Below are 11,895 nucleotides of genomic sequence, written 5' to 3'. Positions count from 1 at the left end.
CTCTTGTCTGAAAAAATCAATTATCTTCCTGTTAGATGAGACTGGGAGATGGGAGGTCTGTGTCTTGCGTTTCTTTGCAAAGCACACGTGGAAGGGTTATTTTTGCCATGGATGATGATGGTAGCAACTCCTTTCCTGGGGGGTGGGAGGGACTTGTGAGATGGCTGACTTATTTCTCCAGACCTCAAAGGGGTGAGGGGTGCCCAGAGGCTGCTGGAGGCAGGAGTACTAATTAGCTTGTGCTCCATAATGGGGCATAATTGCCTCCCTGTGATAGGCAATTAAAGGAATCTATCAATTAGCACTGTAATGGAGACTGGATCACTGGTCCTGGGTTCAAAAATTAAGAGAGGCTTAGGAAGAGCTAGGCTGGTGAGCAGCAACTTTCTCTCTAACTTCCTTTAACATTTCCCCTTTTCTATGAAAGACTACATGCAGGTGTTAGTATCTTTAGCTGCATGGGATAATAGAAAGAACATTGGATGGGGTATCAAAAGACCTAGATTATATCCTGAGAAAGTCACTTTGCCCTGTCTCAGTTTCCATAGCTATAAAACTGGGATAATAATAACTGCCCTGCTTCCTTCATAGGGTTGTTGTGAAGATCAATTAGATAATGGATGTGACAGTTTAAAAAAAAAACACACTATAAAGTGCCATACAAAAATGATCACGGGTTTTACAAAAAGATTTATATCTTTTGTTTTCACATCACCTTCATTTGTGAATGTGCCCCTCCCCTAGCTAGCAAGTCATCCCTAGTAACAAATAAAAAAATAGAGAAGAATAAAAGCAGTGAAACAAAAATAACACACCAACTTGACAGAATGTGAAGCCTTGAACCAGAGTTATATGTACATGCATTGTCCAAAAAAGGAAATGGGAAAAAGTCAATGAACACTGATATTTCCTCACCTGTAAGATGACAGGACTCAATTCAATCTAGTCAATGTGGACTGAGTACCTACTATTTGCAAGGTGCTACAGTGGATGGAAAGTTAAGCTTATAGTAAAGAAGGCTTGAGTTAAAATCCTGCCCCAGGCACTTATTAGCTGTATGACTCTGGACAAGTCAATTACCCTCTGTTTACTTTTGTTTCCTCGTCTGTGAAACCACCCACGATTGTTGTGATGATCAAATGAAATTATATTTGTAAAGAGCTTTGCAAACCTTAAAGTGCTATATAGATATTATTATGTGTTGGGGATACAAAGATGGATAGAACACTCTCTTTAAGACCTTAAGATCCAACAGGGGAGGAGATCTAAGATATGTACACAATTAACTATAATACAAGAGAGAGAACGAGACAAGGGTAAAGTTGATGTTCAGGCCAGGTGCTATGAGAAAGCTGAGGAGGGAAAGATCACCTTCAGATGAGTGTGTGTAGGCTTCATAATAGTTGTCTTCTGGATTGGGATGAACATTCCTGAGCCTAGAAAAACCCTGTTAGAGAGCTACATAGAGAGTGTGGTTAGGGGAACTTTTTTTTTTTTTAACTTTTGGAGGTGATCAGGGTTAAATGACTTGCCCAGTGTCACACAGCTAGTGTCTGAGGTCAGATTTGAACTCATGTACTCCTAACTCCAGGGCCAGTGCTCTATCTACTGTGTCACCTAGGGAACTTATTAGGGCACCTAACCAGAAGACAAAAGGGAGAGATTTTTATGAAAGAAGAGGATTGTAGACAACCATAGAGAAGCCACGGTGAAGATCCCCACCCTTAGGAATGGCCTCTGCCTTGTGTCAGAGACAGACCAAAGAAGACTGAGAGGGGCTGATATCTTGAGTTTGGCTCTGGAAGAGTAGAGAGGAGACAGGTTGGTTTAGCTTAAAAAAAATGTCATTGAAAATGGGGCATGGTGCTGGATACCTTTAATGCTAAGGAGGCTGAGGCTAGTGGATCTCTTGGGCTCATGAGTTTTGGGTTGAAGTAGTCCAAGCCAATCGGGCATCCCCACTAAGTCTAGAAGTTATAAATGAGCCCCTGGGACTATCAGGCTCCTAAGGAGAGGGGGAGCTACTGGGGCCATTAAGGAGGGGCAAATTGGCACAGTTCATCAAAACAGAAAAATGGAACAGGTCAAAGCTTGTGGGCTGGCCAACTGTAGAATCTTACCCATTGAGTGGCATGCAGCATGGGTTTGATAAAGAGAACTATTTTTTTTTAATGTCACTGGACTCCAAGTCAGAAAACCTGGCTTCATGGGGCAACCAGGTAGCACATCGAGTGAGAGCACCGGCTCCAGTATCGGGATGGCTTGGGGATCAAATCTGGGCTCAGACACTTAGCACCCACCCAGAAACACCTGGCCATGTAACCTTGAGCAAGTTACTTAACCCTGATTGCTTAAAAAAAAAAAAAAGAAAACCTGGCTTCATATCCCAGCTTGTCAGTCATGTGTGTCACCTGTGTGACCCTGGAACAAATCAGTCATCTTCTCTGGGTCTCCATTTCTCCATCCATAAAATGAGAGGGGTTGGACTAGGTGACCTTTAAGGTTCTTTCTGAGCTTCAAATACTCTGATCTTCTCCTTTGAAAGAAGCTTAAGGGGTGAAGCTATAAGCTCCTCAAGATCATCCCCCTCTCAAGATCCTTTATGGTTCAGGGATCAGGTAAGTCCTCCCAATGGTCCCACTTTACTCCTGCTTATGGAGTAGGAACCCCCTCCATTTTTTCATTTTCAACCCATGAAATCTTCCTCTTACCTCTGGTGGCTGCAGGGTCCATCTGTCATGGAGCACTTTCCACTCATCCAATCTTTCTTCATCCTCATAGCCATCCTGCCCAGGGCGTAACTCCCATTGCCTAATACCTAACACCAGTTGCCTCCACCCTATCCTCTGAGATTCCCCCTTTTGAATCTTGGGTCCCAGGCTACTTATTGTCCCCAAAGAAACTTTCCTGTTCTGAATCCTGCTTTTGGCCGCTCCCTTCCTTTTACTCCATAAAGTCTGCCCAACCTTCTCTAGTAATACCTTCACTCTAACACAAATTGAAGCCATAAGCCCCTCAAGATCATCCCTCTCTCAAGATCCTTCATGGTTCAGGGATCAGGTAAGTCCTCCCAATGGTCTCACTTTACTCCAGCCTATGAAGTAGTAACCCCCTCCATTTTTTCATTTTCAACCCGATTCCTCCTGGTCCCTTTGGCGTCTCTCAGCTGCTTTTGCCACACCCCCTTTTCATTAAACATCTTGTTTTAGTCTTTTTGAGAATGTGATTTGAATTAACTCTTGGGAGAAAATCACAGAGCCTAGGGAAGAGGGGAGGGAAGTGAAGAGGGGAGGGAAGTGAAGAGGGGGGCAGTGAGTCACGTTTTCATTTGTGTGTGTGTGCTTTTTTCAAACTTTCCGTTGAAAGTTTGGAAAATAACATCCTTGGAGTTGCCAGCCTGGGGCTCCATTGGTTCTTCTATCCATCTGGTTTTTTCTCCTCTCTGGGTGTGGCTTTTCTGTAGGTCCTACATTAATAGTTCCAAGTCAAGTCAACAAGTATTTATTTAGTGCCTAGTGTGTGCTAAACTAAGGATACAAAGAAAGGCAACAGACAATCCCAATATTAGGGAGCTCATGGTCTAATGGTGGAGATAACACTTAAAAAATTATGTAAAAACAGGATACATATATACACATATAACTAGAGATAACATCAGAGAGAAGGCACCAGCGGTTAAGCGGGGATCAGAAAAGGCTTCTTGGGATAGAATTTTAGCTGAGACTTGAAGAAGGCCGGGGAAGCAGGAGACAGATGAGAAGAGAGAGAATTCCAAGGCATGGGGGACAGCCATGAAAATATATTGTTGGGAGTTGGGATGTGGAGTGTCTTGTTCGGGGAACAGTAAGGAAACCAGTATCACTAAATGGTAGAATCCATGAAGAGGAGATATTGAAAGCTTTCCTTGGGTGTGTGCGAGAGCAGGAAGGAATAATCCCAATTCTGACCACTTCCAACTTCCCATCACTCAAAGAACCATAGACTCAACAAATCTTAAGAGATGCTAAAACCCTTTAGAAATAATCCAGTCCAAGTCCCCTTAATCTCAAAGCTTTACTGGATTTGGAGACAGAAAATATAGCAGCTTATTGCTTATATAGAGGTCTATTGCTCCACCCCCTTTGAACCTCAGTTTCCTTATCTGTAGAATGTAAGTTCCCTGTTCATATTTCCAGAACTTAGGTGAGTGCCTGGCACAGAATAGGCTCTCAATAAATATTTACTGAATTGAACCGGATCTATTAAATTAGTAATAATGACAAGCCTTTATATAGTACTTTAAGATTTGCAAGGCATTTTAAAACAAAAACTATCTCATTTGATCTTCATAGTAGCCTGGCAGCTAAGTACTATCATTATCCCTATTTTATAGATGAGGAAACTGAGGCAAACAGAGGTTAAGTTACATACCCAGACTCGAAAAACGAGTAAGTGCCTCAGGCCAGATTTTAATTCAAGATTTTTTTATTCAAAGCCCAACCTCTAACCACTACACCATCTAGCTGCCTTGCTATTAGTGGGGAGGTCAGCTGGGTGATCTCTGAGATCCCTTATGAGTCTAAAATCCTATGATCCATCTCTTTTGTTAGACTGTTAGTCTCAAAACATTCCATATTTGGGATTTAGAGCTAAAGGAGAAGTCTGAGTTCATCTAGTCTCATTTACAGATGAGGAAATTGAGTCACAGAGAGATGAAGTGACTTGCCAAAGGTTGTAAACAGCTGAGCCAGGATTAGAACCCAAGTCCTCTGATATCAGAGCCTATACCTTTTCAACCACTGCCATTTATATAGTTTTTTTGATATTTATTAAGTGCCTTATATAATCTCCTTTGATCCTTACATACGGCCTGTTCAGCATTATAGGCTTTATTAACTCTTGAGGCTCAAAAAAGATTTAAGGACATGTCTCTGGTGACACATATAATAAATGGTGGGATTTGAACCCAGGCCTTTCTTACTCTAGGCCCAATGATCCTCTAGAATTATTATTTTTGACGTCTATTGCCAAACAATATAAAGTTAATTTAAAAACCAATTTGGAGTGTTACAGGGTTTAAGAAACAGTTGAGATACAGTTCGAGAAACACTGTGCTAACTAAAGAAACAGGTTCACTTTGTGGTATAATCTTCCTCTTAGCTCTGCTGGCTGCAGGGTCCATCTGTGTCTCTTTATTTAAAATTTTTTTTAGGGGCAATTGGAGTTAAGTGACTTGTCCAAGGTCATATGGCTTGTGTTAAGTGTCTGAGGCTGGATTTTAACTCAGGCCCTCCCTGACTTCAGGTCCAGGTGCTCTATTCACTGCGCCACATAGCTGTGCCACCTAGCTGCCCCATCATCTGTCTCTCTTTAAAGAGATGGAGCCCTCTCTACTCATCCAATCCTTTTCTCCATCCTGGTAGCAATCCTGCCCAGGGCATCACTCCCATTGCCTAATACTTAACACAAGTTGTCTCCACCCTATCCTCTGAGATGCCCCCCCTTTTGAATCTTGGTTCCCAAAGAAACTTTCCTGTTCTGGATACTGCTTTTGGCCACTCTCTTTTACCCCATAAAGTCTGCCCAAACTTCTCTAGTAATATCTTCACGCTAATACAAATTGAAAGAGAATAATGACCTAAGGCTTCCAGATTTAAAATGAAAAACCCTATTTTGCATTACAAATTGCATAGCAAATCTTGACTCTCCAGAAAGCAGTGTTCCAGGACTTCACCTGTCAATCCTCCTGAGGTCTCATCCCAAATCACTGAGATTTTGGGGAGTCTCTCTCTAATCAGATTGATGTTGGGTTTATCCCCTTCAAGCTGAGAAATAGAAATTCTGTGTAAAAGAGGACTCACAGAGTTCCTTTAGAAGTTGAGAACTCCACATAAGAAGAGCTATGGGGAAAAGAGCTTCCATATGTGGGGAAGATACCCAAAAAGGGGAAAGAGGCAGTCTACTTCTATGAGCCACTCTTTGTTGCCACAGACCATTGCCACCCCAACTGCCCACAGGATCGTTCCCCCCAGCCACCTGTGGCTTCCTCCATACCTCCCCCCCAACTCCCAACTTCCTTTGCTGGGATGGAGAACTGGCCCTCCCCTCCTGGTGTTCACTTCACCCCACCCCCCTTTCCTTTATCCTTCCCCTTGCAGGCTGACTAATCTTTCCCAGTGGCTGGGCTGCCGTGCCAGCAGCAGTGAGAACACACAACCACACACGCCACATCTGGCTTCAGTTGAGCATCCTTTACCATCCCCCTCTTCCCCACAGGCACCCAGCCCCACCCAACTCTAACTCCCAGCCCTGCTCTTTCCAGGCATTGAAGATTGCCCCTACCCTCCCTCCCCCAATGGCCTAAGGTTGCAGGGATCTTTATATTTGTCCCCAAATTCTCTACCTCTGCTTCACTGTCCCTTCTCCCTAGCCTCTCCTTCATAATTCCCCTCTTAATCTCTCTTTAATCCTCCATCCCTAGTCTTTCCCTATTTCCTTGTCATCCTTGTACTGGGATCATGCTAATCTTCTGTCATTCAAAATTTAGTCTATGTGCTGCCAAAGAAATTACCCTTATTTTCTCTTTGCCCACCTAATCTCCTGTTTTCCCTGTTTCATGCCCCACCATTTATCAATGGGTCTTTGGGGGAATCTAAACTCCGTGCCCTTTGGGAGTTGGTCCCAGCCTCCAGGGTGATCTACCTTCCTATTCTTGCATGGTAGTATTAAGCCAGTTCCCTGCAATGCTCTAAACTGTTCTCCTCAGCCCCAGACCACTACACACAGGAAGCCTTACTTGCAGCTCTATTTGGAGGCATCGAGAACCAGAGGGAAATGGGGTGACAGCTCTAATGGGGGTGGTGCAGACAAGTCACAGTAGGCCCCTGAGAGGGAGCTGTGGGAGAGTACAGCCAGTTTCCCCAGAATCTGTAAGTCAGAGGGAAAGGGGGAGGAGCCTTATGGCCCTTCCAGCTATTGGTTTTTCTTCCTCCTTAGCAACGGGTAAATATTTGCCCCACCAGGATCTGGGGCTGAAGCTTCTGTGTTGGCCCAGCCTGTCTAGGCATTCTGGTCTTTTGTCTTTCATCTCCTCAGCTCTACCCCTCTGGCTCCCCCCAATTCTCTCCCTGATCCTGGGTTCCAAATCCCGATGAAATCTTTGATGGGGAAGTGAGGCATGGGATTGGGCTTGTTCTCTACTCGTTTTACCTTTATCCTTCCTTCCATTCTCTATTTTTCTATGTCCTCCTTCCTTTACTTAACTTCTTCCCACAATCCCTCTTTCCCTCCTCTCCTCCTTCCTCCTCTGACTTCTGTCCTCCTGCCTCTTCTTTCTCCCTCACTTCTTCCTCTATTCTCCATCCTCCTCTTCATTCCTTCCTTCCTGTCCTTTTCCTTCCTTTCCCTCCCTCCTGTACTATTGTCCTTCTTCTTTCACACTTTCCTACACATCTCCCTAAATCTCCACCTCTAGTTCCATTCTCTATTCCTGCTACTGCCCAGTAGCATTTGCTATTCTCCCTCTGCCACTGGACAGAGCAGCTCCCCTCAAAAACCTTCCTCTTCCCCAGAAGACCTTTTTACTCAGTGATGCCCAGTAAGGTCACTGGGGAAATCCTCCTCTAAGAATGTGCAGAGACTCCCCACCCACCTAACACAGGTCCCATAGGAAGCCAGCCCCACCCATCCCCAGGACAAAGCTCCCAGGTCCCAGCATCATGGGTGGCAAGCAGAGCTCGGATGTTTTTGCTGGATGAAGCTCTCACCCCATCCTCTTGTCCCAAGGAAATCCAAGCCAGGAAATCCAGAGCCATTCTAACCTCCTTTGGAGGGAGCCTAAGCCAAAAGGAAACAGATGCCCCCTGAGCCCAACCCTGGGGCAGTGGAGGGAAGGCCAAAGAGGAATCTTGAGGAAACTTCTAATTATCCCCAGGTGGGGCCCCTCCCCTTCCTCACATTTTGGAAACCTTTCCCTCTACCTAGCTTTCCATTGCTGTAGCTACTGTTCTGGACAGTTTTGCTGGATGAAGAGTCTGCAAGAGAAGTACAGGTAGATGGGGTTGGGGAAAGTGAAGACAGGGAAGAATAGAAAAAAATTGGGGGAATGGATCGGTGTGAAATAGGGCTTGCCCTTACACTAGTCAGGAGCTTGAGTCCTGCCCTTTGGGAGGTGAGCAGAGATGCCCTGGGTCATCCTGTCCATCTCCCTACCATCCAGAACATGGCAAAGCATGGTTTCACAGCCCAAATCAATGAGAAGTGTAGCTTTTCCTTTGAGAATCCAGGGGGAATTAGGTCACACTCTTACCTCGTTTCACTCTATCCTCAACCTGGTACGGGGTCCTTCCCGAGGCCTTATCTCCTATCCCTTTATAGTTCTAGCTGTTGCTGTGGAGAGAAGCTGGGAGGATGGAACAGTAGAGAAATGAAAGGGAAGGAAACAACCCATGGAACTTGGTGGGAAGAAAAGTACTCCTTTGTCCACTTTGTCGATTTAGGAAGGTTTTCTAGAGGAGGTGAGTTGGAGAGAAGAGGGAAGGGAGATGGAGCAGGGAAGCTTCCTTCTAAGTAAGGGGAGCAGAAGGCTTCCCCCATTCTCTTCTCTTTTCACTTATTCTCTATTCTGGCCAGAGTTGTAATGTTTCTGTTTGTTTCCTTGGCAACAAGGAGAGGAAACCCCCATTCAGGAGGCTGGGGAGGCCCCAGGCAACGACAGACACACGTACACATACACATACACACACACAGAGCCTCCTACTCCTGCCTTCGTCAGAGCTCAGCTCCTCTTCCATTCACTCTGCCTGCCCTCCACCCACTGCCACCCTTCCCCTTCAGGGGCCGGAGGGACTTTGGGGTACAATTTGCCCAACTCTCAATCATTCCTAGACTCTTTTATGTCCCTGAAGATGTTGACAGTTTGGTCCCAAACTACCACTGGCATTTATGTGTCTCCATTCAGAAGCCTGTTTCTATGACCATTACATGACAGGTCCTGGTGAAGAGCATATGATGGAGACTTTAGGCTGAGGAAGAAGAGGGGAAAAGAAGGAAAAAGTCAGAAACTTTTACCAAGGGCCCCAGAAGCTTCGACAAAGTGCATAAAAATACATAAGCACAGCATAGATTAGTTTAATGGGTTATTACAGCATTGATAACTGACCTGTTGATAATTCAGGCAGCCTGGTGCCAAGAGAAGAGGAATGTCAGGAGAGGTACCATATAATACTCTTTCCCTGCCTCTCTTCTGATTTCACTCAAGAAAGGAGCCCCAGGCAGCAATCTGAGGAAGTAAAGTTGCTAACAATGGAAATAACTGGATTTGGATGGGGAGAGAACTCTAGACTTTCAGCTGAGGCTTTGTCATCCCGGAATGTGCCATTTCTTTCCAGCCAGATTTCTGTTCTGTCCTTTGCCTGACTTTCATTCAACTCACAATCTGGTATCTAGCCTGACTGTTACCTGGTACTGTTGATTGCAAATGTTGGGTACCAGGGTCATCTGAAGAACTCAGAATTTGGGTGAAGGTTTTTTTGGCTTTGGGAGAAAGGGTCACTTTTAGGATATGGGATCAGAATCTTGCATTAGATTCTCTTTGGAATCTGGATAGAGGATGTAGCAGGGAACTTGCCCAGCATTACCAGTCCCTTTGTCAACTTTCCTTGGCACAGAGATGGGGCTCAAAACCATCAACCCTCCTCTGTGGGACCCTGTAAAAGTAATGATGGCAGTATTCTGGAATGGGCTGCCTAGTGAAATAGCAAACTTCATGTTACTAGAGGTCTCCAAGCAGAGGCTGGGTGACCATTTATAAGACTTATGGCAGAGAAATTCCTGTTCAGATAGCTAGGCAGATTGAGTAGCCTTTCTATAGTCTTTTCCAACTTTGAGATTCTGATTCAGTCAGTCAGTAAACATTTATTAAAGTCTTCCTATGTTTCAGGCACTGTGCTAAGCTCTGGGCATACAGAGGAAGGCCAAAGACAGTCTCTGCCCTCAAGGAGTTCCCAATCTAATGGAGGGAGTTGTTTAGTCATTTTTTACTAGTGTCCAATTCTTCATGTCCCCCTTTGGGGTTTTCTTGGCAATGATACTGGAGTGGTTTGCCATTTCCTTCTCCAGCTCATTTGACAGATGAGGAAATTAAAGCAAACTGGGAGAGGAAAGCCAAATAATTATGGACAAACAAGCCATATACAGGATAAATTGGAAGTAATCAACAGAAGGTAGGCACTGGAATTAAGAGGGATTGGAAAAAGCTGCCTGTAAAAGGTGAGATTTTAGTTAGGGCCTCAGGAAAGCCAAGAGGTGGAGATGTTTGCAGCTGTTAGCTCTTTTTTGTTTGTTTCCAAATGTTTCCTTGGGACCTTCTTTGCTACATCTCCACAGAATTACTCCTTTGAACCAGTAGGGAGAGGAGGCCTGGCTCTCAAAGCTCAGGTCTTGGCATTCTGATCTTTTCTCTCCCTTCTCCCTCCCTCAAGGGTCTTGTTTCCCCTCATAGCTATTACCTATTGTAGCTGATTCCCCAATCTTAGATTCACATGTCTCCAGTTGGGCCTCTTCAAAACCCAGCACACAAAACCAGAACTCATTTTCTACACTTTCCCTAAAGTGGGCAACTATTCCCTCTCTCCCCCCAGTGGCACAGTCTGTTTCTCCCCCATTCTTCTAGTTTTTAAAGCTTGAAAGTATGAGGTTCTTCCTGCCTCCTCTCTATTGACCCCTTACATGCAGTCAGTCAGTCAGTCATTAAAGTCAGCTCTTCCTCCTACTGAAGTTTAGGTCTTCCTTCATAATTTTCTCTTGGATCCCAGGCTCCTCATTTTTCAGCCAATAGCCCTATCTAGGCTCTTATCACCCCACACATAGATTACTGCAATTGACTTCCAATTGGCTTTCTCACCTTCATCCTACACCCTCCCCACCCATGCTGGCATAGTAACCTTCCTCACACACTGTTTTAATTTCATTCCCACCCTCCCTTAGGAATCTAGTGGATTCCTATAACCAATCCAAACCCCTCAGCTCAGCCTTCAAGGCTCTTGTACCAATTAGCTCCCCACCCCTCCCCTCTCCAGCTTTACCTTAATCCCCAAAAGAGTCCCTTCACTTCAACCAGGCCAGGCTTCTGTCTGATCCTAGCCCAACAAATGAGTTCTTATTCCACTTTTTTGAGCCTTTGCACAAACCATTCCCTTCCCTTCTTTCCCCTCCCACCTCCACCAATCCACTGCCAGCATCTCTTTTTCATTTAACCAATTGTTACTGAGCACCTCCTTCAAGCCTGGGCTCTGAACCCACCTCCACCTAGAAGCCTGCCTAGACTAACCCCACCCTGTCCTAACTACTCCCTTCCTCCTGGTCTGTTTTGGGTTGTAAGTTGCTCAATAACTGCTCTCTAAACTTGTTCCATGTGTGTATAGCCTAGCAGCCTGAGAATGGGCAGAGATTTCTGCTTTCTTGGCTCTGGACATAGTAAATAGGCAATGAATACTTTTTGAGTTCAGGAATCTCCCCAATGTGACAAGAAAATTGAGGTTCCAGAAAATGTGGTGACCAGTATAGGGTCATGAAGAAAGAAGCAGAGTAGGGGCATCAGCACTGATTTTCTTGACTTGGGCTTAGTTCAAAGAACTCTCCAACCAGACTCAAATTCTCCAACTTGGCAGTTTTGTCATTAGCTGTTCACCCCTGGCACCCTTTTTGCTGGCTCCAGCACATCCTTCTATAAGAATCATAAGATTTTAGAATTCATTTTACATATGGGGAAACTGAGGCTCAGAATGATGAAGTCACTTACCCAAGACAAGCTAGAACTAGAACCTAGGTCTCTTGACTTTCAGTACAATGTTTTTTCCCATTATTTCAAGCCAAATTTCCCTTCCCACCACAAATCCATTATTTTAATTTTTGGTC

Source organism: Petaurus breviceps, unplaced genomic scaffold, assembly GCF_028583685.1.
Source record: "Petaurus breviceps papuanus isolate PSGF00001 unplaced genomic scaffold, PetGlider_PUasm1.0 89148, whole genome shotgun sequence".
Taxonomy (NCBI): domain Eukaryota; kingdom Metazoa; phylum Chordata; class Mammalia; order Diprotodontia; family Petauridae; genus Petaurus; species Petaurus breviceps.
Note: the sequence above shows the minus strand (reverse complement) of the source record.